The sequence below is a fragment of the Triticum aestivum genome, chromosome 1A, assembly GCF_018294505.1.
Source record: "Triticum aestivum cultivar Chinese Spring chromosome 1A, IWGSC CS RefSeq v2.1, whole genome shotgun sequence".
Taxonomy (NCBI): domain Eukaryota; kingdom Viridiplantae; phylum Streptophyta; class Magnoliopsida; order Poales; family Poaceae; genus Triticum; species Triticum aestivum.
This window is the reverse complement of record NC_057794.1, coordinates 235973984-235980917: the sequence shown is the minus strand read 5'-3', so window position 1 is coordinate 235980917 and position 6934 is coordinate 235973984.

The window sequence follows — 6934 nt, the reverse complement described above, 5'->3', positions numbered from 1 at the left end:
ATATACGGGGGAGGGGGCACCCCATAGACACGCAAGTTGATCATTGATCTTTAGCCGTGTGCGATGCCCCCCTCCACCATAATCCACCTCAGTAATATCGTAGCGGTGCTTAGGCGAAGCCTTGTTCCGGTAGCAACATCATCATCGTCATCATGCCATAGTGCTGACGAAGCTCTCCCTCGAAGCTCTACTGGATCATGAGTTCGCGGGACGTCATCGAGCCGAACGTGTGCAGATCACGGAGGTGTCATATCTTCGGTACTAGATCGGTCGATCGTGGAGACGCCGCATTGTCATAACGCTTCCGCTTACGGTGTACGAGGGTACATAGATGATACTCTCCCCTCTCGTCGCTGTGCATCACCATGATCTTGCGTGTGCGTAGGATTTTTTTTGAAATTACTGCGTTCCCCAACAGATATGTGGTCCCGTCGCCCCGTCTCACAGACTTACGGCAAGGGCTAAGAAAGCCCGGCCGTGCTGCGTAGAAAACTCCCGGGTACCCTCTAGGTCAACCCAACTTCACATCACTCGTCACATTTCTCTCGCAGGTACACCTCGGGGCCGAACCGACTTCATCATGGTTCTGTGGTAAAGTCATAGTAACCGTGTGTCCTAAACAACAAGGGGGAAACCCGAGAAATCACCCTCGATGAATTCCCACTCCATGTAACCGTCAAGATGGACTCGGAGGAATCACTCTTGATGGTCCACACTTGAGGAGCTGCATGACAGAGTCATATCAGGAGTGGTGAAGGAGGAATCACCCTCGAAGACCATGACCGATTAGCTAAACTACAGAGATCTCATCAGAAGTGCTATAGGAGGCATCACCCTCGGCACTCGATAGTAGCGTGGCGAGCAGAGCTCCAGCCCTCGCGGTGGGGCTGTGGTATACGATGACAAATCGAAGCTGGGGAAATAGGGAACCGGCAGAGGGGCTCACCGTGAGTCCGATGGCGTGCTCGAGGAGGTTGGGGAGGTCCTAGAGAGGTTGAATCACACGCGAACGCCCGCGATGCCCGAGGATGAAGATGACGACAATCTAGAGCTGCAGAGGTTCCTGGTTCAAACCGGAAGTTGGAGACGACGATGCGGTCGATGATGGAGCTCGTGGACGCATCCCTATGGTGCGGCGGTGACAATGGGCGTGAGAATGATGGGGCCATGGCGACGACATCAGCGGGCGAACTCGCGGAGGTGGATCCAGAGGGGGAGGAAGATGGGGGCACGAGGGGAGGCGAGCTAGTGATGAGGACATGGCTACCACAGTTACACCCATATCCCCTGCTGTTTTACCTCTTGGAACAATTGCTACAGCTCGCATATGCCAGTTAAATTATCAGGTACTTTCGTTCCTTTGTAATGTTTTTAGTGTTCATGAGAACATGATGCTGCCTAACTTAGATACATTTGTGTTGCTTGCAATTGAAATGCCTAGCACAGACAAGAAGGATGAACATTGGAGCATGATCAAGTACGGAGATGAAGGTGCGTGCGAAGAGAACAAGAACAGAGGTTCTAGTGGAGATTTCCGGACTTTGAAGCCACCATGATGACATACAAGAAGATGGACGAAATATATAAGATGGCCTTTCATATATTTCGTCCATGGCTTATTATTGGTGTTGCGCCACCTTATTTTGGGCCAGACCCATGTAATCTATTTTTAGTGTCCGTTTTGTGGGGGAAACGAATTAGGAGGTGTTTTAGTCCCACCTTGTCAAGGATGGACGAAATCCCCTCTCTTTTCCCTATAAATATAGCCTTAAGGCACCGTTTAGACTTGGGTTTTATTTAGTTAAAAATTAGCCATCGCTGCAACTTCGTGTACTTCGTTTGTGTCCAACGACCAGACCAAGACCGCTTATGAAACCCCACTTTTATCAATACTTCATCCATACTTGCTATATTCAGATTGCTTAATCATATTCTTGCTTGTTCTTCGATTGCTTGCAGGAATAGACCTTCGTGGTTAAGTTGATTGTGCTCCGACGTGGTCAATAATCTCTCGGAGTTGGTTTACCGATTGCTAAGGCGCTACGTCTTTGAACGTTTATAGTCGCATCGTCAAAGTCGTATCCACCAAATCGATAGTTATCATCTCATCGAAAGATCAGGACCCTCGCCTCTATCAAATGATATCAGTTTTCAGGTTGCTCGGTGAGAAATTTTTCAGTTTTTTTATAGTCTAGATTGCATTTGTTCTTCATACCTAGAGTCCAAGAAAAAGCAACAAAAAAAAGTTAGATTAGTCATCTGTGTCCCAGACAGCCTGAGCCTTTCGCTATAATCACTTAGTTTTTGCATTGTTGAATTTTTCGGTTGCATCATGTGTCGAGTTGCTGGTTTCTAGTGTCTAGTCTTTTAGAGTTTTGGGTTTTAGTCACGTTTGCTTCATGCCGCATACGCATACGCCATCATCCGCATCATTGTCCTCTTCCGCTGTCACTCATTGTTTTTGCCGCCGTTGTTGTCATACATCACCCCCATCCACCAGCCATTGTCGTTTGTTGTCATCCTCTCATTAGCAATATTGAAGCTTGAGTCATCTAGAGAGATTTGATGGGCACATTTTGTTGGGACATTGTGATCACAAAAAAATGCAGATCAGTTTGTACTTGGGGTGTACGTGACCTTGTAGGAGAGAGAGAAAGAACCGAGAAAGAATAACAACCAAAATAAAGTTGTTGAATTCGGTTGTGTATACCATGCAAAAAAAGAATTCGGTTGTGTACTAAAGGAAAGTGTTGATCCACTAGGGGGTTACAAAAAAAGAGCAGCCAACGTGGAGATACAAAAGGGAAGTTTGACTCTGTTTCCTAAGATTAAGGGATTGCCTTTTGTTTTGGTGGAAGGGAAGACTGAAAAAAAGGAAAAAAAAATGTTCGGTTTGGTATTCCACGTCCAGGAATAACGTGGAGCCCTGGCCTTTCACTTTTGCTGGATTGTTTTCGTGATTGAGAAATCTAGCGCGAGAGAAAAAAAAGAAGTAGATAGAAGGAAGTAAATCACATGAATTGTTGGCTGCGGACTAGTTGCTAGTTTCTTTGGGAAGTTGTGATCGCACCAAACAAAAGGGGAAAGTGCCCATCTGTTGTTGGGATCGAGATCCATACGGGATTTTCTTTATTGGAAGGTTCGTGTGTCCAAAAAAAAGACAAACGGTCCTGGAGCTGCCGTGGATAGAGGAAAGACTAAAAAAAACTGATCTGTTTCTTCCTTTGGGTTTGTTTCCTCACGAAAGATTTGATAGCCTTGGAGTTGTGAGATCTCACGTGGAAGGAGTTGTCCTTTGGAAAGTGTGTTCAGCATAAAAAGAAAGAGAGAGAAGGAACGACCTGATTGGTTTAAAAGAAAGTGCAGATCTGTTTTGATTTAGTTGGAACATTTCTTGTGAGAAAAAAGGATAATATGGCTGGTTAGTGGGAGAAAGAGCAGGAGCGACAGAAAAGAAACAATAGAAGGGCTGCACTTTTTGGAAAGGACATGTCACACGTCCTCTCAAAACTTTGATTTGGAAAGAATTCTTCACGTCAATCAGGAGGGTTCCTTGTTTCCACGTTTGGACTTTAGATTAAAAAGGAACAGATTTGTTTCCCATCGAATTGGAGTACTACTTGGTTTGGGTATGCGAGAATAAACGTGGCAATTTTTTTTTGTGGAAGTTGACGTCTGGTCGGCTTCCATATTTTTACTTTCCTAGTTTGCCACGTGGGACTTTGGTAAGAGAAAAAAAACAGTGTTCCTTGTGATATAGACTACTAGTACGTAGTAGTACTTTGGCTGTGGTAAAAAAAAGAGGTTGCCTCACTCGGTTGGATTTCTTTGGAGAATTGATAAAAGAAAAAGTGAAAGCAGGTTTGTACCACGCGTCTTGTTGATGTAAAAAAAGGGTGTGGTTAAAGAACAATACGGCTGGTGTTCGCGGCATATCGTGAATTTCGTCTGTGCCTTAGGCTCGCGTCTCTAATAGAGTCTAGCCTAAAACCAGCACTTGACCACTTTGAACGGATTTTCTGCTTGCATTAATTAACGTGGTTGTAGCACTTTTTTCACATATATAAAGCCAACCCAACTCCACGTATCTACACCGTGCATACATACGTTCACCTGGTAATCGCTTTACCCAACTCTTGGAGTTATTTGACACCGCTCGTTGCCGGTCACCTCTTGTTGCATGGTAAGAACTTGTAAGATTTTGATTTGCTATATTGTGAGTGTTTTACCACCACTTCCCAGTCGTTCATAGAAGCATTATTTTTGGATTTTGTTTCTTGTTTCTACTAATCATGACACGATCTAGAGTTAATTAATGGGCTTTGTCGATCGCGGGAGACGTGCCACCACCTATGCAATTATCACAACCATCACGAGAGGTGCACAAACATCCAGATGCACATGATCAGGTTAATGTTTGTATACCACCATTTAATGGTCGTTTTAGACCTGCTTTGTATATTGAATGGGAGTTCGACATAAATAATATATTTGCTTCCCATAATTTTGTTGAACATAAAAAAGTTAAGGTTGCAGTTGGTTCATTCACTGGTTATGCTTTAGTTTGGTGGAGTGAATATTGTTGGTTACACCCTGATTATATACCTACTACTTGGGATGATTTGAAACTTGTCATGCGACATACATTTGTCCCCGCTTATTATACTCGTGACATGATTAACAAGTTGCAACATTTAAAACAAGGTAGTGACACCGCAACGAAATATTATGATGATTTACAAACTACCTTGTTGCATACCTCTTTAGAAGAAAGTGAAGAAGATTTTATGGATATATTTTGGGGAGGATTAAACCGTGACATTCAGGAGATAATAATTCATGAAAAGTATTATCCTATGGACCGTTTGTTTCGTCTTGCTTGCAAAGTTGAACAGGAGATAACAAGACGTGTTGCCCACAAGATAAACAAGCAGAAGGTGCAAATCCCAAGAGTTGCGACGGTTTTTCCTTCCACCACTACGCGTACTATGACAACAACATTCATTGTTGAGAGCACTACATTACCTCCACCATGTGACGTGTCGCCACTTAGAGTGCCTACATCACCTGAGTTGATCATAAGAGGTAATGACAAAGGTACCGATCTTCCACCTCCACATGAGCATGATGAATGCCTTGTCAATTTAAATGCACCATGCGATGAGCTACACACTACTTTGATCACACCAGCTATGTTAGAGGACTATGTTGATGATTTGACTTTGCCATGTGATAAAACAATTTTGAGTGAACCCATTGAATTAACCACTGATGCGGCAGAGCCATGTGAATCAGGGAATAAATCAGATTTGGATCAAATATGTTTGAAAATAATTGTGCCAATGTTTAATCATTTTGATATGACCTCTAATCTTGGTGATGGTTCATCAAGTTTGGGATGGTTTAATGATGAGCATTGCCAATCTTTTGATGTGAATAAGAGCTCCATTTATATGTGCAAACCGAGTTGCAATATTTTCATGCTTTTGACTTCTTGTGATAATATATTGGCTTTATATTTCACGAGTTTTCAAGGGTGCTCTTGTATTACTGTATCACATGTGCCACAACTGAGATCAGTAAAAATGGATGACATATACATATACAATGTGTACACCTTGTCTTTTTTGTTAGACACATTTTAGATTAAGCAACGCCGAGGACAACTTTGTTTTCAAGAAGGGGAGGATGATGAGGACATGGCTACCACAGTTACACCCATATCCCCTGTTGTTTTACCTCTTGGAACAATTGCTACAGCTCGCATATGCCAGTTAAATTATCACGTACTTTCATTCCTTGGTAATGTTTTTAGTGTTCATGAGAACATGATGCTGCCTAACTTAGATACATTTGTGTTGCTTGCAGTTGAAAGGCCTAGCACAGACAAGAAGGATGAACATTGGAGCATGATCAAGTACGGAGATGAAGGTGCGTGCGAAGAGAACAAGAACGGATGTTCTAGTGGAGATTTCCGGACTTTGAAGCCACCATGATGACATATAAGAAGATGGACGAAATATATAAGATGGCCTTTCATATATTTCGTCCCTGGCTTATTATTGGCGTTACGCCACCTTATTTTGGGCCAGGCCCATGTAATCTATTTTTTGGAGTCCGTTTTGTGGGGAAAATGAATTAGGAGGTGTTTTAATCCCACCTTGCCAAGGGTGGACGAAATCCCCTCTCTTTTCCCTATAAATATAGCCCTTAAGGCACCGTTTAGACTTGGGTTTTATTTAGTTAAAAGTCAGCCATCGCTGCAACTTCGTGTACTTCGTTTATGTCCAACGACCAGACCAAGACCGCTTATGAAACCCCACTTTTATCAATACTTCATCCATACTTGCAATATTCGGATTGCTTAATCATATTCTTGCTTGTTCTTCGATTGCTTGCAGGAATAGACCTTCGTGGTCAGGTTGATCGTGCTCCGGCGTGGTCAATAACCTCTCGGAGTTGGTTTAGCGATTGCAAAGGAGGTATGTCATTGCACGTTTGTAGTCAGATCGTCAAAGTCGTCTCCACCAAATCGATAATTTTCATCTCATCGAAAGATCGGGACCCTCGCCTCTATCAGCTAGGGTTCAGGAGGAGTGCGGGTCAACTTGTAGGCACGGCAAGGGTGCAGATGGCCGCCGCGTGGCCATCCATGGGCGTGGGCGGCTGCACGACGGCCACCGAGCCACTAATGAATACAGGTAGAAAAGGGTGCCGGTGGTGGGCAGGGCCGGTCCTATTTGACTTGAAGCCCATCACTGCAGTGCACCTCTGGCTCTAATTCCTTTTCTCTTTTTTTTAATCTCTCTCAATTGCTAATTGTTTTGGTACAAAATGACTTTTCTAAAATATGGGATTTGGCTCAATAAATACCATGCAATATTTGGCACTACTATAAAATGGTTGGGGTAATATTTGAAATCATTTGATTTTT